Source organism: Canis lupus, chromosome 2 (assembly GCF_003254725.2).
Source record: "Canis lupus dingo isolate Sandy chromosome 2, ASM325472v2, whole genome shotgun sequence".
NCBI lineage: Eukaryota > Metazoa > Chordata > Mammalia > Carnivora > Canidae > Canis > Canis lupus.
Window position 1 is genome coordinate 14,145,075 of NC_064244.1, and position 27,468 is coordinate 14,172,542.

General features: G+C 46.1%; 1 long non-coding RNA gene across 2 annotated transcripts; it reads left to right on the top strand.

Annotated features, from left to right (window-relative positions):
- The first annotated feature begins 68 nt into the window (after positions 1-68).
- LOC112670377 (uncharacterized) lies at positions 69-21,585 on the top strand. Of its 2 annotated transcripts, none has more exons than XR_003142928.3 (4): positions 69-1,090; positions 9,809-9,910; positions 20,863-21,041; positions 21,455-21,585. It is a non-coding gene; the product is annotated as an uncharacterized LOC112670377 (long non-coding RNA). The 2 variants fall into 2 exon arrangements; XR_007405420.1 differs by lacking the exon at positions 69-1,090 and adding an exon at positions 8,920-9,338.
- The last annotated feature ends 5,883 nt before the right edge of the window (positions 21,586-27,468 follow it).

Here is a 27,468-nt window from a genome sequence, read left to right on the forward strand (position 1 = left end):
CTTCTTCACACGGAATGTTCTTCTGGCTTCTTTGGAAAGTAACTTTACCCTAGCCCATCCAAGCTGAGGCAAGGATTTGAAACTTTAGCATAGGCCCATTGGGATGTAGGAACAAAAATTAAACAGCCCGAGATAGGATCCTTTTTACCCATTCCAACACTGATTACATGGCCTCCAGCTGGAATGTGGAGCATGTACCTCAGAGCACGCGCGGAAACAGCTGGAATTTATCAATGGACCCCATATTAACCCATTGGTTCCAGGAGGTGGGATTTCCTGATCCCCAAACACTAATTTTTGCACGTTTTTTGGTCTCTCCTTTCTGACTTTTGGGGAAGTGGGGAGCTTGTGGAGGCAAACAGGCCCCGTGGAGCAGCAGCACATCGCTCCTCCATTAGCTTCACATAGTGCACCGATTTCCCCAGAGAGAAAGTAAAACATGCTCTGGAAGGCCATTTGTTTACTGTTCCTTGCAGGTATGCTGAGGTCTCTGTGTTCCTGCCCCACGCTGTACCTTTGCCTGTGGCCTCTGGAAAATAAGGCCCGAAGCAACACTGACCTTCCTCACACCCTCCCTGAACGGATTCACTAGGCGTGAGGATGTTGGACCCGAGAGGCAACACCTCCCCACTCAGGAGGGGTGCTGGCAGCCCCGGAGCCAAGTCTGCTGGACCCCCAAGGGAGAGTCACGAGAGGCGCTGGTGCCTGGGCTGGTGGTGGGGTGCCAGGACACTCTGAAAGCAGTAGGCAACTTCTCACCGGCTTTCAGGATTGGCTTAATGCTTCTCTGGTCCCCGTCTTCAGAGCTGCTCGGAGCTCACCCCCCAGGAGCCTGCCAGGAGCGAGAGGAACTGAACTTCAGCGAGGCGGAAGGCGATCCCCACTCTGCCCAGGTGCTGCTTCCCCCGGGGCTCGGGGCTTGGCAGGCGCAGCACCCCAGTCTGCGCAGCCGCGGTGAGCCTGTGAGGCAGGAAGGCCCCCTCGTCCACTGCCAGGCCCGGGTCGCCCCCAGGCAACGTAGCTCCTGCTGCCTGCTCAAGCTCTTCTGCCTCTCAGGCCAGCGAAACTTCCCTGCAGAGATCACCACGTGGTAGGTACCTGGTGGTCCGGGTGGCTAGTGGCTGGTGGGTGAAGAGTGCTGGAACTTTCCCACGAGTTGCAAAGGTTCAGAACCCAGTGGCCGAGTCAGCACGTAGCCAGCACCTGTTTGCCCCCCGGGACCGCTGCTGCGCCCTCACCAAACACCCCGACGCTGCCTGGTGGGTCCCTGCCTCAGCCAGCAGATAGGAGGCCTCTGTTTTCAGTAAGCACATTGTTGGGGTGGAACTAGGCCCTGAGGCCCTCTGAACATTCTAGGCCCAGGGCGATGGGGGAGGGAACACAGAGGCCTCCCCATGGGCCTTGCAGGGCCAGAGGGGAGGGAACGATCTCTCAGTGCTCAGGACCTTTCCAAAACGGTGACCTGGCCTCTTAGGCTTTCGGTACCTGCTACCTGCGTGTGTGGGAAGGCAAGTCTGCAGACCAGGACTGAGGTGAACGCAGGGGGTGCCCCAGCTTCGGGCTGCAGGGAGGACAGCGGGGAGAGGCCAAAGGAGGAGCTCACACAGAAGGATGTGGGCAGGGGCGCTGGGTGGCTCAGTGGGTTGAGCATCTGCCTTCAGCTCAGGACATGATCATGGGTGTGGGATCGAGTCCCACATTGGGCTCCCCACAGGGAGCCTGCTTCTCCCTCTGCCTGTGTCTCTGCATGTATCTTATGAATAAATAAATACAATCCTTAAAAAAAAAAAAAAAAAGGAGGTGGGCAGACGTGGCCAGTGAGCCCACAACAGAGGCCTCCAGGATATTCCAAATGCTGTGATGTGAGGGACCCAGGAAACAGCCCTGGGCTGCTCTCCAATCCAGAAGTATTGGTAGCATTTGTCAGAGCTGGGTGGTCTCCTAGCCTGTGAAGTGCAAATTCCCCCAGGGTGGGTGCACTGTCAAAAGTTTATGGACCCGTCTGCTCTAGGACCAGGGCTCTTGGGGTGCTGCTCAGCAGGAGGAGAGAAAGGGGAAAGAGGAGTCTTGCCGTATTTGGTTTCCTTTACAATTAGGCCCTGGGTGGCCCGGATGGCAAACGGTGAAGCAGTCTTTAAAAAAGTAAATAAGGAAGGATGCAAAAATAGCTAATAGTCTTCCCTCAGATGAACTCTTATTTACTTGCAAACACCCTAGAAGACGGTGCAGATTCATTTTAAAAACCTGGATGATTGTATACATAAACCACATCGTCTTTATCCATTCATCTTTCGATGGACACCGAGGCTCCTTCCACAGTTTGGCTATTGTGGACATTGCTGCTAGAAACATCGGGGTGTAGGTGTCCGGGCGTTTCACTGCATCTGTATCTTTGGGGTAAATCCCCAACAGTGCAATTGCTGGGTCGTAGGGCAGGTCTATTTTAACTCTTTGAGGAACCTCCACACAGTTTTCCAGAGTGGCTGCACCAGTTCACATTCCCAACAGTGTAAGAGGGTTCCCTTTCTCCACATCTTCTCCAACATTTGTGGTTTCCTGCCTTGTTAATCTTCCCCATTCTCACTGGTGTGAGGTGGTATCTCATTGTGGTTTTGATTTGTATTTCCCTGAAGGCAAGTGATGCGGAGCATTTTCTCATGTGCGTGTTGGCCATGTCTGTGTCTTCCTCTGTGAGATTTCTCTTCATGTCTTTTGCCCATTTCACGATTGGATTGTTTGTTTCTTTGCTGTTGAGTTTAAGAAGTTCTTTATAGATCTTGGAAACTAGCCCTTTATCCGATACGTCATTTGCAAATATCTTCTCCCATTCTGTAGGTTGTCTTTGAGTTTTGTTGACTGTATCCTTCGCTGTGCAAAAGCTTCTTATCTTGATGAAGTCCCAATAGTTCATTTTTGCTTTTGTTTCTTTTGCCTTCGTGGATGGATCTTGCAAGAAGTTACTGTGGCCGAGTTCAAAAAGGGTGTTGCCTGTGTTCTCCTCTAGGATTTTGATGGAATCTTGTCTCACATTTAGATCTTTCATCCATTTTGAGTTTATCTTTGTGTCTGCTGCAAGAGAGTGGTCTAGTTTCATTCTTCTGCATGTGGATGTCCAACTTTCTCACCACCATTGAAGAGACTGTCTTTCTTCCAACGGATAGTCTTTCCTCCTTTATCGAATATTAGTTGACCATAAAGTTGAGGGTCCACTTCTGGGTTCTCTATTCTGTTCCATTGATCTATGTGTCTGTTTTTGTGCCAGTACCACACTGTCCTGATGACCGCAGCTTTGTAGTACAACCTGAAATCTGGCATTGTGATGCCCCCAGCTCTGGTTTTCTTTTTTAAAATTCCCCTGGCTATTCGGGGTCTTTTCTGATTCCACACAAATCTTAAAATAATCTGTTCTAACTCTCTGAAGAAAGTCCATGGTATTTTGATGGGGATTGCATTAAATGTGTAAATTGCCCTGGGTAACATTGACATTTTCACAATATTAATTCTGCCAATCCATGAGCATGGAATATTTTTCCATCTCTTTGTGTCTTCCTCAATTTCTTTCAGAAGTGTTCTGTAGTTTTTAGGGTCTCATTCATTTGGGGAATATAAATAATGGTGAAAGGGAATAAAAGGGAAGGGAGAAGAAATGGGTAGGAAATATCAGAAAGGGAGACAGAACATGAAGACTCCTAACTCTGGGAAACGAACTAGGGGTTGTGGAAGGGGAGGAGGGTGGGGGGTTGGGGTGAATGGGTGACGGGCACTGAGGGGGGCACTTGACGGGATGAGCACTGGGTGTTATTCTGTATGTTGGCAAATTGAACACCATAAAAAATAAATTTATTATTAAAAATAATAAATAAATCTCTTTCAAAAAAAAGAAAAAAAAAAAAGAAAGGAAAGGTAGAGAGTATTGAATTTCTGATTAGGCCTGCTGCCTGGTGCTCATCAGCTCGGCTCTGAGTCCTCACGGGCTACAGATCATTTCTATGACTGGTGAATAAATGATCATTATCTACATAATACCCCCAGCAAAAGGGCGCCGCCTGCCGTGGCTCCGCGCCATCGGTCAGGGGTGGGGCATTTGTGGGCACAGCAGCGTCCTGCTCCATGCCGGCTCTGGGGCCTCCCTTTAGGGCTAGAGCTGAGGACACTGTGAGTGCAGACAGCGAGGGCTGTGTGGCCTGGCAGGTGGGCTGAGCTCCATGAGGGGCAGGAAGGGGAGTGGGGTGTCCTGCATGGCCTGGAGCTGGCACCAGGCCTGCTCCGAGCCACCCCGGCTCTGCGCAGCCTCGCCATACCCAGCGAGGAGGGCCCAGGCTCCCGGCCCCTTTTGGGAGGAGGAAACAAAAACCCTGGATGGCCTCTCGGTCCAGCAGACAGCAGGCTCTGCTGCTCTCAGGCCAACAGCTGGCGCCGCCGCCGAGGCAGGGCCTCAACTGAGTGGAGCTGGAGTGATGGGGGCCGCTTTCCTGTTGGGTGAGCTCGCTCCTTCCCCAATGCCAGTGTGTCCAGGCATCTTCTACTCCCCCTGGGCACCATCTCTGGACCCGGGACCCCTGTGGGGTCACGTAGGGCAGGCACGGAGCTGCAGTCACGTTTAATTTTCTGAAGCTGTCACATCTCAGCCTTTGGAAGACGCTGCCCCCTGGAGAAGGGATCTGGGCCTCACCTGCCTGGTCCCCCTCGTGTGCGCCAAATGGCTCCAGCTCCTGGGTCTGCAGCCGCTCCTGCATGGGCCTGGTGAGGTCAGCGGGGGCACCGCCAGCGCCCGGCCACCGCCCCGCGTTCTCCACCCTCCCGTCCTCGCTATGCAGCTGCAGCATTACCAGCGTCGGCCCGATTTACCGAGAAGGCACCGGGGCAGGCCTTCCAAAGGCCCACAAGCGCTCCCGGGCACCGGTCAGAGGCCCGCCCTAATTAAAAGCAGGGCTTCCCGTCCCCTGCGGCCCCCCTCCGCCCGCAGGCAGTCTCCTTCCTCTGGTTGTGTAATCTCTGTCCATCGCCAGGCACTTTCCATCGTATGTGACTTCACCGCGGACTTAAGGCTCCGTCAGGTCGGCAGGTGGGGACTGAGCCAGATGGTGCCCCACGGACCTGGACCTGGGACCTCGGCCTGCAGGGTGTTCTGGGCTCCGCCCCACGCGGCCGCTCCCCGGGCGGGCCGGGGGCGCCCTCTGCCGGCGCTCAGCCGACATTGCGCCGAGCGGCGGGCCTCGCGGGCGCGCGCCAGGCCACCTGCACCTGTGGACGGAAACTGGGTGTTCTCCTAGCACCCCGAAGAAGCTGCTAATAGGAAATCAAGACAGAAGGTGACCCGCTGGTCATACTTCATTTGTAACGCCCACTCGCCGAAGCTGACTTTACCCCAACATTCTGTGTTGATGCGCCACGTCTGTGTACAGTTTAGGTGTGTTCTAGGAGCCGCCTATATGAACACCACACCTTCTTAACCATTCATCTGTCAAATGGAATATTCCTCAGCCATCAGGAGGGACAAATACCTACCATTTGCCTCCACGTGGATGGAACTGGAGGGAATTATGCTGAGTGAAATAGGTCAATTGGAGAAGTCAATTGGAGAAGTGAAATCAGTCAATCATATGGTTTCATTCATATGTGGACTATAAGAAATAGTGAAAGAGAAAGAAGGGAAACTAGGTGGGGAAGTATCAGAGAGGGAGACAAGCCATGAGAGACTCCTAACTCTGGGAAACAAAAAAAGGGGAATGGGGTGACTGGGCACTGAGGATGGCACTTGATGGGATGAGCATTGGGTGTTATAGGTTGGCAAATTGAATTTAAATAAAATTTTGAAAAAGGAGCTGCATAGCCTATATGGCCTGTGGCACAACTTCCCACAAGCCCCAGTGAGCTTCGTCATGTCAGGTCAGTGTTCAGTTTGCTCCTTCACTCAGAGAGCTCCCTGAGATCCCGTGTGGAACACAGAGCTCTGCCCATAGCAACGGCAAGTATTTCTGAATCAATGTGTGAACAACTCTATGAATGACTCACTGGGTGGTTGGTTGCTAAGTGGGAGAAAGGTCTGGTCACTGAAATATCAAAAAAAAAATTTGTTTTGAAAGTGTGCTCTCCTACAGCCTGCCAGGCCAGTCACCGTTTTCTCTCACAAGTTGTCTGACCTGGCAGTTCACGTGCCGACGACCTAGGAGCACTGTTGGAGCTCTGTCGACAGTCCAGCAGAATTTGGAAGCTGGAAATTCTTAAGAACGTCTTCGTGGATACACATCATGTTGAAAATTCTCACAGGTAGACTGAGATACAGGCAGATAAGCATCAAGTCAGGCCACGCAGAATAAAAATAGACCAATGACCCAAAGGGGGCTTTTTTTTTTTGGTTGCCTCTTGGGGCGGATTTCCTGAGCAGTAGGAGTGTGAAGCATTTGCCCCTTGCCTCAGGAAATCCTGAGTCCCCAGATGGCGGTTAGAGCAAACACCTCTGTAACCTCCCCCTCAGAACCAGGAAGAGGCCTAATCAAAGACCTGTCGCTGGTCTTTGGAAAGCTGGGGGGGATGAGGACAATGGCTTCTGTGGTAATTGGCCGGCCTTAAGGGGAAGTCATCTGCCACAACCTCTGAGTGCAGTGAGGCTCAGAGCTGCCGCCTGGCCTGGGTTTGTGCTGGGTGGCCAGGTGGCCACCTCCTTCTTGTGGAGGTTTCTGTATGCAGCACCTTCCTGTCATGATGGTCAGCTCTCACAGGCTGGTTGTCGGAATTGCTGCTAGTGACCAGGGAAGGCCCCTCTTCTAGGCCATGGAGACCCTTTTGTCCCATCCCAGATAGATGTCCTCACGTTAGCCTGTGGGCACCCTCCTGTGACCCCGTTGTCCTGCCCCATGAGGACCACCTTGCTAAGCCCTGTGTTGTCATTAGGTCTGGCTCCCTGAGGCCTGGGTCCTCCCTCCATGCCCATCCCCACAATGGGCTGCTCTGTCCTCCTGGTGCCCCTGGCAGGTCTCTGCTTTGCCTTTCATTCCCTTGGCAGCTGCACCTCACCTAGTGTTCCCTCTGACCAGTCTCCCCTTTGGCCACATTCTGTCTCCTCCATTCATCTGTCTTTGTCTAATTGGAACCTTGTTGCAAATGCCCCCTTTTCTCAGCTCTCATGGCACTTAAATGTCAGGCAGAACCTGCTGGTGTTTCTGTCTCTGTGACTCTGCACTAAATCCTCTGAGGAGGGGACCATGATGGAGGACAGACAGGTCCCCTGCAGGCTTCGGCCTCTGGCTCCGGGCTCCTCCTTAGCCCCTGACAAATCACTCCTCCCCGCCCCCCCCAGGGGCTCCCAACTAGGGGGTGGTTTTGCAATGTCTGGGGGCGGTTGTGCAATGTCTGGAGACAGTTTCTGTTCGTCCCCAGTAGGATGGCACTCTGGTTCCTGTTGTGCCAAGGCCAGGGATGCTGCTACACCTCCTTGGTGCCCAGGGCAGGCCCTCTAGCAGAAGATTATCTGGCCTCAAATGTCAATAGTACCAAAAAGTGAGAAATGCTGCTTGGCCTTTGGTCCCCTTGTCCTGTAAAGGAGGAAGGTGGTGAACAAATCAACTGAGATGGCGTGTGTGACAACAGGCAAACTGTAAAGGCTGTTTCTGTTCTGCTCTCTCCCCCCACCACTCAATGTTTCCTCCCTTGAGGTAGGGACAATGGAGGATGACAGCCAGTGGATTATCTCATTTGGTCTTCGTGGACACCAACCAAGTGGCCACTAGGATGGTCCCTGCCTTCCAGGTGAGAAAGCGGATGCTTGCAGGCCCAAGGAGGCCACCAAGGGCACACACTCATGGCGCAGCACTCAGGGACTTTGGAGCCTGCACTCTAACCATTGGTCATGTCACCTCAAGACAATACAGGGTGGCAGTCATGCAGCTGAGACACAATAAATCCTTGCAGATTAATTCAATATGGAGCCCACACTCAGACTGACCACTGTTCTCAGAAGACATGTAGCCCCTGTGCACGTTACCAATGCACCTGTTTATGCAGCTGGCAGATTGAATCAACAGCTGGGGCCCCCGGCAGCCTTCTCTCTGGAGGCAACAGTGCTGTCACCCAAGGTTGTTGACCAAGATCTTGCAGGACTGGGCGGGACAGTGTGACATCCACAGCATGACTGTCCCATGAGTGATGACTTGTTCTCCACTGAGAAGGATTTTAATCTCCAGGGAGAGGTTACCATGTTCCTTGCGGGGAACACATGTCCACGAAGATGGAAGGCCTAGCGTCAACTGTCTGCCATCCACCTATCAGTTCATAGTTGACCATTGTCTTCCTGTCATGATCTGGCCAGCTCTGAAGAACAAAGTTCCTCATCACCATTCATTGTTTCCTTTTTGATTTTCCATTTGGGAAGCACAAGATTAAATTTGTATCTGGAAATCTCTTTCTAAGGTTCTCCTCTGAAAACAAGTCTGAGATTAGCAATGGTTCTTCTTATGCCCTGGGCACTAAAGCCTGTGACACTAATGGCATTAATATAATTTTCTGAACAACATGCAGGAGGCAACATGGTCCTTCTGGTAGGATGAACATCAGTCCAATAAGAAGGTGACATATTGCCCGTTACCCTGTAAATAGAACGGGCCACATCAATTTCTCTTCTGCCTGTGAATGATGACCAGTTTATCAAGTAAGTATACACTGAATAATGATTTCCATGGGGACAACAGCTCTTATGATAAAGTATTACTGCTCTAGCTGCATTATTATAAACAGCATCCAATTTATGGAGTTAGGAAACAGATACATTTCTCAGAAATGTGTCACTGTTATCTAGAACCAGCCATAAAATCTAGGCTGTCATGTATTTTCTGGCGGCAAACTTTAAGCAATTAATATTCTGATAACACAGTCTTGATCACAAGCCCAATTTAGAAATTAGTGATTCAATATGATGACTACATCCCAGGGCTGGAGCTTGCTGTGGCCAAATGTGAATAGCCAAATGTGACAAACCTTATACAGCTTTTTCAGACAGAAGGAAATGTTTCAGACATTGGGGGTTTTTGGTGAATTTCAAATGAGACACCTTCACCTTAGGAAAGGGCTACAGTCTTGCTGGCCTTCCCGAGGAAGATGAGTCACTGGTATTTTCCTCCATCAAATACCATGGCTGTTCCCTAGTCAGTGATATGGAGGAGGCACAGACATGCCCAAATGGACATGCCACTGTGATGCAAGGCAGGGTCTCCATACCACTGTCCCCAGGAGAGCTTAGATGGCACCCCTGTTTTCCCCCCAGCTCAGAGAAGCCACACAAAACTGCAAGGACCCCAGACGAGAACTAGGAGACATGAAATGGTGGGAGCATAAAGCTTGGGGTAAGATTTTTTTTAAAGATTATTTATATATGTATTTATTCATGAGAGACACAGGCAGAGACATAGGCAGAGGGAGAAGCAGGCTCTCTGCAGGGAGCCCAATGTGAAACTGAATCCCAAGACCCTGAGAGCACGACCTGAGCCAAAGGCAGACGCAACCACTGAGCCACCCAGGTGTCCCTTGGAGTAAGATTTGAAAATACAACCCTTTAGAGTTTAGAGCCAATGCCTCCAGAAACTGAGTGGAAAGGGTGACAAGAGTTCGGGATATTGTCACTGACCAATCAGTCATTTTAAATATATGGGCAAGGCCATGTTTGGAATTTTAACTCCTTTTATGTCAGCAAAAGAGTTTTGCTAAATGTCCTACCATTTAGTTTGCAAAACCTAATTCAGCATTTGGTTCACATTGAGATGTGTTATTTGTTCCCCTGGTCATTTCAGAAGGCTGTCTTTTGTTTATCTCTAAGCTACCCAGGATGGTGACAGATCCCAAAGATGAATTTCATTGTGTTGAACATGGCCCATTGCATTTAAAATGAGAGCCAAGAAGAAACCACCCCTCACTGATGGTAAGTGTCTGGGGAAAGGAACTGTCTGTCCTACATATTCTCGTGAGGGTGCACACTGTGATGTTATGAAACTTGGGGAAGACAGTTTGGCAATAAATAGCAAAAACTATGTCCTTTGACCCAGTCATTTCACTTTCAGGAGTTTATCCTAACGGAAAGAGTTGGTGGGGAGATGCTGAGGTGAGCATTGCTTGTGCTTACAAATGTCCGCCATAAGGTTATTGGTTAAGTAGCTGTTGGGACATCCATGCCATATAATGATGCACAGCCATAAAAATTGTGTTATGGAACATGTAATGGGAATATTATTCAATGTAACGAGTCATTTAAAAAGTAGACTATATTATAAGATCTCAATTTTCTATTAAAAAGAATATATTCTAGATGGTTGAGGGAGAAGAGTCCCTAATATGTTAACAGTGATGGTCTCTGTTGAGTGAAAGAGTGATTTTCGATTGTTTTCTTTATGCTTTTCTGAATAGTCTATAATAATCATACATTGGGCTTGTTATCGGAGGAAAAGAAATAATGTCAGTATTGAAGAACATTAGGCAACAATATGACTGTTGAAAAACAGCACCCATCCTATAAAGACTATAATAATTTATATGATATACAATAGTATAGCCTATGAGACCATCTTATACTCTGAGATGCTATTAGTCATGAGGGGATGGGTTGCGGTAACTATTTTTTTTAATTTTATTGAAGTATAATTGACATAAAGTAATATATTAGTTTCAGGTCTGCAATATCGTGATCCAAGATTTATATAAATTACAAAATAATCACCATAGTAAGTCTACTTCCCACCTATCCCCATACAGAATCAATACAATACTATTGTCTATACTCCCCAGGCTGTACTTTACATCCCCCTGACTTCTTTTATAGCTGCAAATTTATACCTCATGACAACCCCTTCATCTATTTTGCCCACCCTTTTCAACCCCTCTTCTCTGGCAACCTGAGTCTGATTTTGTTTTGTTTATTCATTTGATTTTTAGATTGCATATATAAGTGAAGTCACATGGTATTTGTCTTTCTCTTTCTGACTTACTTCACTTAGCATGATATCCTCTAGGCCCATCCATATTGTCACAAATGCAAAACCTCATTCTTTTTTAATGGTTGAGTAATGTTCTGTTGTATATATACCACGTCTTGATCCATTCATCCATTGATGGACACTTCTGTTGCTTTCATATCTTGGCTCTTGTCAGTAACATTGCAATAAATATGGAACTGTATATATCTTTTTGAGTTGCTGTTTTTGTTTTCTTTGGATATACCCACTGTCTAGTTCCATTTTTAACTTTTTGAGGAACTTCTGTACTATTTTCCATAATGGCTGCACCAATTTACAGTCCTACCAGCAGTGCACCAGGGTTCCCTGTTCCCCACATCCTCACCAACACTTGTTATTTATTTTTTTGATAATAGCTATTCTGACAGATGTGCTGATACATAATTATATTTCCCTGATGATTACTGATACTGAGCATCTTTTCATTTTGGCTATCTGTATGTCTTCTTTAGAAAAATATCTGTTTAGATCTTATGCTCATTTTTAATTGGCTTTTTAAATTATTTTTTTGCTATTGAGTTGCATAAGGTCTTTATATATTTTGGATATTAACCCCTTATCAGATTTATGATTGGCAAATGTTTTCTCCTATTCTATGGGAATGCTTTTTGTTTTGTTCATAGTTCTTTTGCAATGTAAAAGCTTTTTAATTTGATACAGTCTCATTTGTTTATTTTTGCTTTTGTTGCCCTTGCCTATAGGATTAGGTTCAAAAAATATCACTAAGACTGGTATCAAGGAGCTTACTGCTTATGTTTCCTTCTAGGAGTTTTATGGTTTCAAGTCCTATATTCAAGTCTAACCCATTTTGAGTTTATTTTTGTGTATGGTATAAGAAAGTGATTCAGTTTCCTTCTTTTGCGTATGGCTGGCCAGTTGTGGTGTTTTCCCAATACCATTTATTGAAGACATTGTTCCCCATTGTATAGTCTTTTCTCCTTTGTTATAGATTAATTGATCATATATGTGTACATTTATTTCTGGGGCTCTCTATTCTGTTCTATTGACCAAAGTATCTATTTTTGTGCAATTACCATACTGTTTTGATTATCATAGCTTTCTAGTATAGCTTAAAATCAGGGAGAATGATACCTCCAGCTTTGTTCTTCTTTCTGAAGATTGCTTTGGTTACTCAGTGTTTGTGTGTGTGTGTGTGTGTGTGTGTGTGTGTATGTGTGGTTTCATGTAAATTTTAATATCTGTTATAGTTGTATGAAAAATGCCATTGGTATTTTGATAGGAATTACACTGAATTTGTAGATTGCTTTGGCCAATATGGACATTTTAACAATATTAATCCTTCCAATCATAAGTATGGAATATCTTTTCATTTGTTTGTGTCTTGTCTGATTTCTTTCATCAGTGTCTTACAATTCTCAGAGTATAGTTCTTTCATCAAGTTGGTTACATATATTCCTAGGGAATTCTTTTTCATACAATTGAGAATGGGATTGTCTTCTTAATTATTTTTCTTATAGCTCATTATTAGTGCATAAAAATACAACTGCTTTTATAAATTAATTTTGTGTCTTACAGCTTTCTTGAATTAGTTTATCAGTTTTAACAGGGTTATTTTTTGTCTTTAGCATTTTTAAATATATAGTACCATGTCATCTGCAAATAGGGACAGTTTTACTTCTTCCCTACAAATTTGGATGCCCCCCCCTTTTTTTTTTCTTGCCAAATTGCTATGGCTAGAACTTCCAATACTGTGTGGAATAAAAAGGGCAAGAGTGAGCATCCTTGTCTTGTTCCTGATCTTGGGAAAAACTTTTAGCTTTTCACTGTGACTATGATAGCTGTGGGTTTATCACATATAACCTTTATTATGTTGAGATATATTTCTCCTCTACCTGCTTTGTTGGGAGTTTTTTAAATCATAAATGGATGTTGAATGCTTGTCAAATACTTTTATGCATGAATTGAAATGATCGTATGATTTTCACCCTTGTTAATGTGTAGATCATGTAGATTGCTTTGTAGGAGGTGGACCATCCTTGCATCTCTGGAATTAGTCTCATTTGATCATGGTGTATGATTTTTTTAATGTATTGCTGAATTGATTTGCTAATATCTTGTTGATGATTTTTTGCATCTATGTTCATCAAGGATATTGACCTATAATTTTTTGTGTGTATGTGTGGCATCTTTGTCTGGATTTGATATCAGGGTAATGCTGACCTGGTAAAATGAGTTTGGAAGTGTTCCCTTCTCTTCAATTACTTTGGAGTCATTTGAGGATAGTACTAATTCTTTGAATGTTTGGTAGAATTCACCAGTGAAACTGGCTGGTCCTGGACTTTCGTTTGTTGGAAGTTTTTTGATTACTGATTCAATCTCATTATTAATAATTGGTCTATTCAGGTTTTCTATTTCTTCATAATTAAGTATCAGAAGACTGTGTTTCTAGGAATGTATCCATTTCTTCTAGGTTGCCCAATTTTTTGGTGTGTAATTTGTTCAAAGTAGCTACTTTCTTTGTATTTCTGTGGTATCAGTTATAACTTCTCTTTCATTTGTGATTTTATTTGGGTGTTCTCTCTTTTTCTTGATGCGTCTAGCTTAAAGTTTGTCAACTATCTTTTCAAAGAACTAGCTCTTAATTTCATTAATCTTTTCTATTGTTTGTTTGGTTTTTGTCCTTGTTTCATTTATTTCCACTCTTATCTTTATTATTTCCTTCCTTCTACTGACCTCTTTTTTCTAGTTCCTTTAAGTGTAAATAAAGTTAGATTATTTGAGATGTTTTTGTTTATTCCTTAAGGTAGGCTCATATGGCTATGAACTTTCCTCTTAGAACTGTCCTTGCTGGGTCCCATAACTTTTGGAATATTGTGGTTCCATTTTTATTTGACTCAAAATATTTTTTTATTTTAGAATTAATTTCTTCATTGACCCATTGGTTATTTAGTCTTCATGTGTTTTTCCCATTTTTCTTCTTATAATTGATTTCTAGTTTCCTACTATTATGATTGGAAAAGTTGCTTGGTATGACTTCAATCTTCTTAAATTCGTTGAGACTTGTTTTGTGGCCTAACACATGATCTGCCCTAAAGAATATCTGTGTGCACTTGAAGAATGCGTATTCTGCTGCTTTTGGATGGAATCTTACATAAATATCTATTAAGTCCCTCTGGCCTAATGTGTCATTGAAGGCTGATGTTTTCTTATTTATTTTTTTGTCTGAATGAGATATTCATTGATGTAAGTGGGGCATTAAAGTCCCCTATGATGATTATATTGCTATTAATTTCTCCCTTTATATCTGTCAGTATTGTTTTATATATTTCACTGCTCCTACTTGGGGTGCATAAATATTTACAAATATTTTATCCTGTTGGATTTACCCCCTTATCATTATGTCACCCCTTTTTTGTCTTTCGTTACAGTCTTTGTCTTAAAGTCTATTTTGCTTGATAGTAAGTATTGCTGTCCTAGCTTTCTTTTCATTTCCATTTGCGTGGAATTTCTTTCTCCATCCCTTCAGCTTCAGTCTGTGTGTCTTTAGCTCTGAAGCAAGTCTCTGGTAGGCAGAATATGTATGGGTCATAGTTGTTGGGTTTTTTGTTTTGTTTTGTTTTTTGTCCATTCAGCCACCCTATGTCTTTTGATTGGGAACTTAGTCTATTTACATTTAAATTACTTATTGATAGCCTTAAACTTAATTGCCATTTTGTTGGTTGGTTTCTGGTTGTTTTGTAGCTTTTCTCTGTTTCTTTCTTCTTCTCTTGCTCTCTTCCCCTGTGGTTTGATGACTTTTTTTAGTGTTATGTTTAGGTTTCTTTCTAATTATTATTATTATTTTTGTATCTATTATAGGTTTCTGGTTTCCGGTTACCATGGAGTTTGTATATAATTACCTATTTATATTGCAGCCTACTTTGATAGTCACTTCAGTTTGATTGTATTCTAAAAGCACTACATTTTTATTCTCCACCCCATGTTATATGTTTTTGTCATATTTTACATATTTGTATTTTGTGCATCCCTCACCCAATTATTGTAGTTATAGTTTTTACTACCTTTTTCTTTTAACTTTCATACTAGCTTAATAAGAGATTGATCTACAACCTTTACCATATTTGCCTTTACCAGTGAGATTTTTTCTTTCACATATTTTATTTCTAGTTATGACCTTTACTTTTTAGCTTAAAGAGGTCCCTTTAATAATTCTTGTAAGGCTAGGTTAGTGATGATAAACTCCCTTAGCTTTTTCTTGTCTGGGAAACTCTTTATCTCTCCTTCAATTCTGAATAATTACCTTGCCAGGGAGAGTGTGCTTGGTTGGAAGTCTTTTTCATTTATATATATCATATATATGTCATGTTTCTCTCTTCTAACCTATAAAGTTTCTGCTGAAAAACCTGATAGTCTTATGGGGTTTCCTTGTATGTAACCAGTTGTCTTTCTCTTGCTGCTTTTAAGATTCTCTCTTTATTTTTAACTTTTGAGATTATTAATTATAATGTGTCTTGGTGTGGAACTCCTTGGATTCATCTTGTTTGGGACTCTGTGATTCCTGGACTTGCTTGTCTGTTTTCTTACCTAGGTTAGAGAAGTTTTCAGCCAATATCTTTTCTAGTAAGTGTCCCGCCCCTTTTCTCTCTTTCTTCTCCATCAGGAGAATAATAATGTGCTTGTTGTTTTCATCCCACAGATTCCTTAAGCTATCCTTATTTTCTAAATTCTTTTTTTTTTTTCTTTTTGTTGTTCTGTTTGGGTAATTTCCACTGTCTTGTCTTCCAGGCCATTGATATATTCTGTATCATCTAGTCTGCTGTTGAATACTTGTAGTGTATTTCTTGGTACAGTTATTGTAGTCTTCCAGCTCTGTAATTTTCCTGTTTGGTACTTTCTTATTTTTTTTCTCTCTATATTGATAGCCTCACTATGATCATCTATTCTTCTCTTGAGTTTGGTGAACATCTTTATGGTCATTAATTTGAATTCTTTATCAGGTATATTTACCAGGTAAATTACTTATCTCCATTTTATTAAGGGTTTTTTTTCTGAGATTTTATCTTGTTCCTTTATTTGGAATAGTTTCTTGTTTCTTCATTTGCTTGACTGTGTTTCTGTGTGTTATGTGAAACAGCTCTCTCTCTCTCTCTCTCTGTCACGAAGGGGTACTCTGTGTAGGAGATGAACCTTATTCTTTAATCTTGCCTTGGTTGTCTCTCCACGTTTTTCAGACTCTTGGGGCTCAGAAATGCAAAACCCTTCACCCCCTGACTTGAGCCTAGGGCTTAAAGGGCATCCCCTATGTGGGTTGTGGTTCCTGTTGCCTCTGGTAGTGTCATGTGAGCAGTGCAGGGCTGCTCAGCTGCTGGTATGGTGGTGCTGTCCCGGCAGTACAGGTTGGAGGCATGCTGTTTGCCTAGGACTGTCAGGTGGTTAGGGTGAGGGTATAAAAATGGCACTGCCAGTACAGCATCAGCATCAGCACTAGCACCAGCAAAGTAAAGGTAGCCCATAAAAATGGCATCTGCCACAGAGTGCAAACTCGAGAAAGAGTACCAACAGATTTCTTGGGGGGAGTGCCAACAGACTTTTGCTTGGGGGACTTTTTAGCAGTTCTGTTTCTGATCAGATGATCTTGTGGAGAACCAGTAAGAGAGGAGTCTGGCCTGGGGAGCTTGAGCTAGTGATCTGCATCCATCTAGTTGGTGGTTCCATGAGACTCAGTGCTAAGCCTACAAGTTTCCCCAGACAGAAGCCTTGGCAGGCGGAGGATCAACTGTCCTTGTCTAGGACCACACATATCCATCCACATGTGTGTGTTCTTGCCAGCCAGAGTCTATCCAAGTGTGTGTGCATGCACATGCATGCAAGCATGTGTGCCCGCCATTTTCCCGACCATGAGGGCCCTCCTTTGTTTTGGCACCAGGACCGGTAAACCCAGGAGGAGGCAGCTGTCAGTGCCACTGCTTCATTCTCTGTATCTTAATAAACAGTGATTTCCTCTTTTCTTGGTATTGAGTGCTCAGTTCCTTAGAACCGTGGGGCTTGTTTAGGGGGATATGTGGTCGTATTATGCCCCTGCCAACCAGATCCCTTCAGTGTTTCTCAACAAAGGTGGTATTGGCATTAGAGCAAGAAAAATTTTTGTGGCATGGGCTTGACCCAACATTGAAGCATAGGTAGTTTCCCTGGCCTTCCAGGGAATACCAGTAGGATGCTTTCTGGCCCCATGATAAAAATAAAAAATAAAAATAAAAAATAAAAAAAAAATTGCCCTTGCCACTCTTCTAAAGCTGATGCAGCAGACTTTCTGAAATCAGAGGTTTACTCTCCAAATAGAATTGGATTAATTCTCAAAGCCTTTGGACCTGACTCTTCTCTTAGTCTGTGACCTTTTCTCTAGGACAATGGCTTTGAATAACCACACATGTGCATGATGGCTTTCTCATTTGTTATTCCCAGCTTTATGATACCTTCTATCTCAGATAAGAACCTATCCCTGTGAATATGTGGAACTTGTGGCCTTGACCTATTTTGTGATGTCATAAATCTCTGATTGTTAAAGGATGTGTCATGACCCAAATATTTTTAACTCATTCATTCATTCAATCATATTTGTTGAGAACCTACTACTGTGTTGAGGTTCTGGGATGCAGAGAAATCAATCAAGCGATCACATTAATACTATGAAATTGCAAATTGAGATTCCTGCTCTCAGGAAATGAAAGAATAAGGTTAAAGGGGAATTTAGTTATAAAGGAACCACCTAGACCAAGCAGTCAGAGAAGGCTTTTAGTAAAATGATGCTAGAGCAGAGATCCAAGGGTCATGCAAAGGCTAGCTAGATGAAGGGGTGGGTTGTCGTGGCATTTGATCATTCTAGATGCAAGAAACAGCATGTATAAAGGCCTATTGGAAAGAATCACTGGGCGGGGATTAGACAAGCCAGTATGGCTGAAGCACGGAGAACAGGGGCATTTGAATAGAGGCCTTGTAGGCTTGTTAGGTAATTGGTTTTTATTTTAAGAGCAATGGGAAAAAAAAAAAAAAAAAAAAAAAAAAAAGAGCAATGGGAAGCCTTTGGTGGACTTTAAACAGGGAGTACTAGGATCAGCCATGCTTTTTGGAAAGATCCTTATAGATGCAGAGTTAGAATCAGGTTGGAAGAGAATCTGACTGGATCCAAAGAGGTGGCCACTATAGTTATCCAGGTAAAGGATAAAGATAGCCTGGATGAGGGAGGCAGCAGTGAGGGTGGTGAGCAGTGCATGGATTTATAGATACTCAGGAAACAAAATGGTTGGTTCTTGGTGATGCATGGCTTGGGTGGTGAGAATAGAGGAAATAAGGATGACTTAGTTTCTTGCTTGTGTCATTTGAAAAATGACTGTTGATGCCATTTACTGATGTGGAAACTCAGGAGGAATCAAGTGGGGCTGGCAGCCAGGTCTGGGAAAAAAAACATGAGTTCACTTTTGGACAATTTGAGTTTGAAGTGTCTCAAACAATTTGAGGAGAAGTCAAATAGGGAAATGCCTGGGGGAGGTGAGGGCTGGTTACAGGGTGAGGACCAGAGAAGATACCCAATATTGGGCTTGCAGACCTTTGTGAATATTTATTTCTGTCATATTTTTCCTTTCTTGAGGGTTCTAGAAGATGCTGGGGTGGCCTTCCAATGTGATAAGTGGTAAGAGGTGCTTGACAGTCTCTCTGGCATTTCTTAAGAAAACAAAAAAAGAACTTGCACTCCTCTTTACAGATTGTATTCAAAGTGAGATTGAAAATAATATTTTGTGGGTATCTAGGTGGCTCAGTGGTTGAGCATCTGCCTTTGATGCTCAGGTCGTGATCCCAGGGTCCTGGGATTGAGTCCTGCATCAGGGTCCCCACAGGGAGCCTGCTTTTCATCTGCCTGTGTCTCTGCCTCTCTCTGTGTGCCTCTCATGAATAAATAAATAACATCTTTTTTTAAAAAGTAATATTTTGTCCTTTGAAAACCTGAGATGTAGCACAACACATACATAATCTAGGATCTTTTAATGAGCCAGCAATATTAATGAATTAAGAACTCAAGTTTTAGGGGGAAAAAGTGTTTAGAAGCATTATGACTGGTTAGGATTCCCTAAAGTGCCCTAATGACCCTGGCTGGAGGGAAAATGGGGCTTAACTCTTATGATATGAGATGAAGGCCTATGTGTATCTTCAGGAAGGTTCTGAAAGACCCTGCCTGGAGTCTCTCCTTAATGAGACTGTGCTGTGATATCTCCCTCCCTTCTGAGGATGCTCTCTGGTCACTGTGAAAATGTAGATGGTGGTATCTTTTTTCCAATGCCATCAATCAGTTCTCTGGTTCTTCCAATGCAACTGGATGAACAATTCAATGAGATTCTGACACTGTCTACCCAGAGTTAGGGCAAATCCTACAAGGTAAGGGCTTATTGCCTCAGGACTGCCCCTACTTTAGACAATAGCCACAAGGCCTAGGCTTCCCATGCTTCAGAGCAACCAGCTATAAATCAAGGATTCTTGTGATGATTTTCTACAACACTTCACATAACACAGAAACACAATTTATATATATATTTTTACTTTATTGTAAAGGATACAAATGAATAGCCAGATGAATAAATGTATAAGTCAAGGTCCAGAAGGGTCTCGAGCACAGGAACCTCTGTGCCTGTAGAATTGGGGTGTGCTCCCCTCCTGCCACACAGATGTGTTCCCCAGCCTAGAAGCTCCCTGAACTCCATGCTACTGGGAACTTTATGGAGGCTTCCTCACATAGACATGATTGATTTGACTCAATCTTCAGTCCTAGCCCCCTTCCCAGAGGTTGAGGGGAAGGGCCGAAAGTTCCAGGCTTCTAATCAAGGTCTAACCTGGCAACTTGCCCCATCCTGAAGCTGTCTAGGGTAACATCCAGAGTTGTCTCACTAGAACAAAAGATGCTCCTATCATCCAGGAAATTCCAAGAGAGATAGGAGCTCTGTTGTCAGGAACCAGGGACAAAGACCAAAGGGTAGAACAAAAGACAATCACTCGTATCACTCAGGAAATTCCAAGGGTGTAGGAGCTCTGTGATAGGAACCATATATATATTTCTCATTATACTACAGGTGGCTAGTGCACCCTGGAGGTGCTGCTTGGGTAGGGCTATTCCTGTGGGATTTTTAGAGGCCATTTGCAGCAAGGCCTCAGCAGGAACTGCTTCTTGTTGCCCTTACCTACCTTGAGCACCACCCCTACTGACTGGAAGAGGAAGACCCCTCTGATGCATGAACCACCAGTGACCTTCCTGGGCTGGGACAGAAAACCCAATTACAAGCAGTTGAGGACTTGCTGGCAGGGGAGAAAGTGTGGGATGGGGAGGAGGCTGTTTTCATGCCACAGGTTTGTGTCTCTGGTGTATGGTTGTTCCACTAAGATGGTAGCTCTTCCATCACAGGCTTGTTTTCAACCAGAAAAATAAGGTAATTCTCACCACTCATGGGGTTTCTAATCTGAGCAAACATATACACACATGATTGCTAATTCTCAAACCCTGGAGGGAGACATCACCTTCCCTCATTTTATACATGAGTAACAGAAGTTTTTAGAGATTTGAAAACTTGCTCCAGGCTCACAGGTAGGTGGCAGAGGCTGAATTCAAACCCACATCTGTCAGGTGCCCCTGTCTGTTCTAGGACATTTCATGATACCTTCAGGTTCATGTTAATGAGGACAAATGAGACCCAAGAGTTAATCCCTGGAGGCTGGCCAGACCCAAACAACAGCTGGTAACTTAGCCCATAAAGTGGATCAGGGAGATGAGAGCCCCAAAATGTCTGAGCGATTTGGTTCAGGATCAGCAGCAACCTCTGCTCACCTGGCAAGACGGAGGTGAATTTCCTCTACTCTTTCCTAGCTCATTCTGGTGCCTCTGGGACCCTATTTGGAAGCTCCCGTGTGTCTTCATGAAAGCCAACTTTGCAGCCAAGAGAGCCCTGACCTGGGTCCCTTTTCCGCAGGACACAGCCAGTCAGGATGGTGGCCCTCGCCAGACCCCGGTTCCCCACTGCGTGCAGGTATCTGGGCAGGACCCAGGTGAGAACTTGGTGGTAAATCCATCAGCTGGTGTAGACAGGCCTTATCATTTAATATACAAATAGCTTTCCCTTAGAGAAAGGGGCCGCCCCATGGTCTTCCCCACCCACTTCTCATCCTGCCCTTAATAGCACTTAACTCACTTTCTTTGGCCCAAGAGACTGGTGGGGGAGGGGAGCCCCACTGTCCCACTGAGGGCAAGTCTGCTCCTTTACTCCGACTCACAAATGCTTCCACTTTGGCTCGCGCCCCAGCCGGCCTCTCTGGGAGCCTCCGCAGCCCCCCACCCCCACCCCGCGCCCGCCCCCTGCTGCGAATTCCTCGGCCCCGGGTACTTGGGGGGGGGGGGGGCGAGGCTGACGGATGAGCACTGCACTGCACTTCTGCACTTTAAACTACTTCCTTCCTTCCAGATTCCTTCGTGACCTCTGGGGGCGACCTTACAGATGTTCCCCCATCACGGCCGACGGTGTGCACCGCCATCTGGCCGCTTCCTTCTGGAAACGTTGGTTTGGGCGGCGCATGTCCTCCGTGTCTGGCCGTCAGCGGCCGTGGCCGGGCCTGCTGAGACATTAGGGGCCGGGCCGGGCCGGGCTGGGCAGGGCGGGGCAGGGCGGGGCAGGGCTGCTGGAAGTGGCGCCCCCCCCCCCCCCCCCGCCCCCCGCCGCCCGCACTTTTGCATTTAATCACCCCCGCTTCGCTGTGTGACTGCTTCCTGGGGATGTGTCCTGCCTCGTCAGAGGCGGGCGGTTGGTTTCTCCTTTGGCGAACCCCTCCCTGCCCTGGGGCTGCCCCCCCCCCCCCGCCCCCGCCCCCCGCAGGCCCGCGTGCGGCCTGTTCTCACAGCGACCCTGGGCGGCGGGGCCTGGCGCCTCCTTCTGTAAACGGGGGGACCGGCCCTGAAAGCCCCAGGGCCCCTTCCCCAGCAGGGGGCCCGGGGAGAGGCGGGTGCAGCGCTGACCTCCGCCACGAGGCCCCACTCACCCCTGCTCGGCTCGGCTGGGCTCGGCTCGCGGAATCTATGGGCAATGAGGGGTGGCTCGGTGCAGCCGCCGCCGTCGCCCGGAGAGACCTGAGTGCGGGTTGGACCCTCCCAGGGGCCCGCCTGCTCACGCCCCCTGGAAGGAGCCGGAAGGCCCCCGCGGGGGTCTGGACGGCCTGCCTGGCCCACCAGGACCACGGGGACTGCGCCTTCCCATTCTAGGTCCTGAGTCCTCGGCCTGGCGTTCAGAACAGAAGATTCTCCCTCTGATTCCCATGTGCCAGGGGGCACGGGAGGCAAGAGGGCATGAGCTCTGCTCGTGGGGCCCTGGCACCTCGAATATTTTAGAGGAAGAGAAGTGCGGATGTGCCCTCTGGCCGAGGAGCTGGAGGCCAGTGGCAGCTGGCAGGACCACAGCCCGACAGGAAAGGACGGAGCCCTGTCCCTTCTTTCCTGAAACTCCTGCCCAGCATTGGCTCTCGGCCTGGTTGGCCCAGGGCAGCTCCAGCCCTTGACGTCGCCCTCCACTGTCACCTGCTCAGCACCATGACGTAGAGAAGCACCAGCCTCCACCACGCGTGTTTCTCTGGTCAGCCAGCCCTAATCACCTCTGTCTGTACTTTGAGAAAATGGCCTCACCAAGGAGGCTCCCGCAAGATTGTCAGAGACAAGGAGGCAGGCCTTTCAAACAGCTCCGGACCTGGCCACCTGCTGGATGAAGATTAGTAGCCCCATTTTACAGGTGAGACCACCAAGGTCCAGAGAGGGGAACCAATGAGCTTAACAATGTGGTCAAGATTGAACCTCTCAGAAGCTACCGATGGGGCATCCAGAAAGTAACCTGGATAGGCTCTGGGTCCACGATGATCAATCGATCAGTTATCAAGTGCCATTTTTGTTTCAAGTTTTTATTTATTTATTTGAGAGAGATGCAGAGAGAGAGAGAGAGAGTATGAACGGCGGGAGGGGTAGCTCCTGTTGAGCAGGCTCAATCTCAGAACCCTGAGATCATTATCAGATGCTTAACCAATGGAGCCACCCAGGTGCCCCTATCAAGCATCTTTTAGAATAGTGTGACTTTTCTTTCTGATTAGAGAAGTACATTCTCCTTTTTAGAAACTATCTAAAAAGGAAAATTAAAACGTTTGTAATCTCATCACTTGGAGGCAACCCAATACTCACACTTTCATATATTGCATACTCTTCTTTATATACATACTTTTTACATCACTATGTTCATGTACATCAAATTTTTTGTAGTCTGGTTTTCTCACTTAATATGATACACATTTCACTAGTCATCAAAAAGTTCTTTGTAAGTATGCTTTTCCTAACTACATCTTGACATCATGCAAAACTTTGCTTAAATATTTCCTTGTACAATAGTTGCTCAATTCCAATTTTCAGCTGCAGCAAATAACTCTGGGATTAATATTTTTGGTACCAGCCTTTTCTGCATTTTTGTGAGTTTTTATGATATAGATTCCCCGGAATCTCCTCCATGGAGTTACTGGTCAGATGATAGCACTTTGAAGGTTCTTGGTAAATTGCTGTTCAGAGGAGTTGTATTCTTTTATATGCCTGCCAGCTGTGCTTGTCCCACACCCCTTCTCCAAGTTGTTATCAACAAAAATATAAAAATACTTAGTAAAATGATCAAAGACCATCAACAGCTTTAGTCACAATTTTCTCTATGGCTTCCTTTCCATTGGTCACTTGAGTGATAAATCAGACTGTGCTAAGCACCCTATGTGCTTTGTCTTGTGTGGTCGTCCCCGCATCCCTGCTCAAGCATTATTATTACCTTTGCTTTGAAGATAAGAAACTTCAGACATGGGTTAAGTGAGTGGCCCAAAGTGCACAGCTACTGAGTGGTAGGATTGTCTCCTTACCTGGCTCTCACCACCAGTCCTGAATGCCAGGGCAAACCCTGGGGCCAAGTCTGGGCTGTCTGCCCTGCATGGATCCCATTCCTGGTTCTGGGTGAGGAGCCCATGACCAACTTTCCACTTGGTTGCATCATGGCGAAGTCAAGGAGTAAACCTGACAGGGTCAAACCAACAAAACCAGCAGCAGCCTTTTACTGGGGCTAGTATAGTCAACTCCACACAGAGTTGGGTTTCATGATGTGCCTGAAGGATTTAAAATCAGCAAAACATTGTTCTTTGCCTCAAAGGCTCACAACTACTTCAAGAGTGAAGGTAAATACACAAATGACTGTTCTAGAAGGTAGAATACTTAAGGGCCTAAAAAGAGGTAAGATTTGGGGGTCTTGGTCATTCAGAGAAGAGGATGGTAGCTGGCTGAGGAGGCACCACAAAAGCCCCCTACAGGGCGAGAATTTCCTCTGGCAGAGATACCAGGAGGGGACCCCAAACGGAGGCTCTGAGTGGCCTAAAGGATGGAGAGATGTGGAAGTGGTGGGTGTTCATGTGGGAAATGGGGGAAGGTCATTTGAAGGGTTGTTGTTGCCAAAGGAAGGTATTTGCTCTTGACCTGGGCTGTGGGACCACAGGTTGTGGAGATGATGCCAAATGCCCATGGGTAATGGAGGGGAGATCTGAAATCAGGTGAGAAATGAAGCCTTGAATTAGGGAGATAGATGTGGGAATGGAAGCCAAACAATGGCCCATCTACGTGTTGGGCTGAGAGAGTCATTCACAATGACCTGAATCCCTGACCCCCTCTTTCCCTGCCCACCAACCCCTCAGTCTAGTAGCTGTCTTGCTGGTCACATCTCTGTAACACATCCCAAGGGCATCAGTTTCCCCCAGCCGTCCAGGTATCTACCATCGCTTGCCCACCTCACCACATTCACTCCCAACTGATTTCTCAGCTGCCACAATGGCTGTCCCTATATCTCCGTCTTGTGGCCAGAGTCGGGGAGATCTTGTGACTTCTTGTCTGAATCCCGACACTTTGGAAAGCGAAAAGAGGGGCCATAAGTGATTACACCAAGTAAAAGGCATAAATCAGGAATTTGTTGGGCAAACCCAGACATATGGACTCTGCAGCCAGAGGGATAATTAGCAAATGTAAGTTCCACCACAAGGTTTTCCTGCTTAATGGCTTCCCACAGCAATGAGGATGAACCTGCGTGTCTTCCCGTCTGATGCCTGCCCAATTTCACCCTCTACTCTCCCTCTGCCTGGCCTCTAGCCACACGTAACTTTTTACAGTACTGAGACCTTCCACCTGCCGGCCCTGTGCCTGAACACCCTCCCCTAGCTTTTCGGGAGGCCGCCCCTGCTGCATTCGCATCTCTTCTGCATACCCTCCTAGACACTTCTTATGATCTTGCAGTAACCCTTCCCCATCCCCAGTTGGTTCTCTAACCCTTATCATTATCTGAAAGTAAGTTACTTACAGATTTCCAGTTTTAGCTCCAACTTGTAAAGAGCTTGGGGGTTGTCACTCCCAGCCTTACAATGAGAAAAGCTGGACAGACTGAAAATTAATGACTTTTTTGTACTCATTAGAGAACTGAGGTTTCTGGGCCAGCCCCTGCCCTGGAATCTGCAGAGTCACAGCCAAAAGCAGGAGCAGAAGCCACTGGCCCCGTGAATTGGGAGGAATTTGAAAAAGTGACAAATTGCAGAGACTGAGTGTAGGCTAATGTGAGAACAACAAATTCCCAGGGACAGCAGTTTTGGGGAGACCCCACACTTTCTGGGCTCTAGCTCTAGGAATTCAGGTTCTTCTGGAAAGACCTGGGAAAGATCCCTAGCTCTGGCTGGGGTAAAGAGCCATCCTTGTGAATGTACCAGAGCATTCTCCATAAGGAAGGCCTAACGTCAGGGGAAAGGTAGCCCTCCTGCCCCACCTCACCATTCAGGAAGACCACAGACCAGAAGCCCATGCCCACTACAGGGCTGAGATTGGATTGGAAGATGGTAGCCCTCTCCCCCTTCCCTAGGCCAGCAGGGCCGGCCTGTATAGGAACGGTAATAGAATAACCCCATACCAACCCCCGGCTCTCTGAGGAGGAGTACTTAGGGGAGCCCAAAGTCAGGAGGGAAGACAAAAAGCAGACACAAAGATGCTAGAGTCTCTGGCAACTATAGCTACAGAAAACATTAGACAAATCTGCCCTGTCCTAGGCAGATTATCACAAATCTTTCCGGAAGAGGCCTATTTACTACCTTGGTTCCTATTACTCAGTACAGCATCTCCTGCTTTCAACAACAACAAGAAAATCACCAAACCCAAGGAAACCCACAGTCTGGAGACAAAGGCAGCATCAAAATGAGACTCAGAAATAGCACAGATGTTAAGAATGATCACTTTGGGAATTTAAAGTAATGATGCTTAATCTGTTAAGGGCTGTACTAGAAAAAGTAGATTACGTGTAAGAACAGCTGGGGAATGTAAGCAGAGAGATAAGGAAGCCTCAGAGGAAGCCCTGGACCCGGAGAACGCCCTTAATGAGTTCATCAGTACATTCAACAGAGCTGAGTGAGGAATCAACGAGCTTGAAGATGTATCAATGTAAGTACAATGGGGGAAAAACCCCAGAACATCCAAAAACCTTGGGACAATTACAAATGATGTCACTGACACATGATCAGAATACCAGAAGGAGAAAAGAGAATGAACAGAACAAATATTTGAAGTAATAATGGCCAGCAACCTCCAAAAAATTAATGACGTAGAGCAAACCACAGATGCAGGAAGCTCAGTGAAATTAAACCAGGTCCGTTTGTGTTTATGGTTTGTTGTGTGCCCCCCACTAGTAGGCAAGCTCCTTGAGAGCGTGCCCCCCACTAGTAGGCAAGCTCATTGAGAGCGTTGGCTCTTGCTCAACTCTTTATGTCTGGAGTCCAGACGGGGCCCAGCACAGTAGGTGGGCAGTACATGCTTATTGAATGAATGAGGGAGTCGGATTGGTTCTGAGCCTGTGTGCCTGCGCACCGTTTCCGTAGCTGCAGAGGACTTTGAGGCTCGTGTGTCTCTTTCTCGGCCCGGCATCCTTCATGTGGCTGACCAAGAAGCCTTCTGAACAGCGACAGTAACCTGCGTGGGTGGGGGGCCAGGCCAGCCCAGCTCCCCGAATGTCCCCATAGCCTGGGTGTGTGACACATAATCTGCTAGGTTCCCCTGTCCCCACCCCCCAAGTTTGGGCCACCATCACCTCCTACCTAGATCACAACAGCCTCATGGCCCACCTGCCATTCTAGTTTTAGTGTCCTCCAATCTCCTTTCCACACTCCAGCCAGAGTGGTCTTTATCAAACATTGATGCTTCAGATATTTCAGCGACTCCTCATTGCATTCAGGATAAAAATCCCCACACCTGAGCATGGGGCACAAGATAGTTCACCCGTGTCCCCACTCGTCTCATGGCTTGCTCCAGTCCCAGGACCATCCCCTGCTCACCCTCAGCCCTCGGAAACTATTTGCAATTCTCAGAGGTGCCCCTTCAGAGCCTTAGTGTTGATTTCTCCTG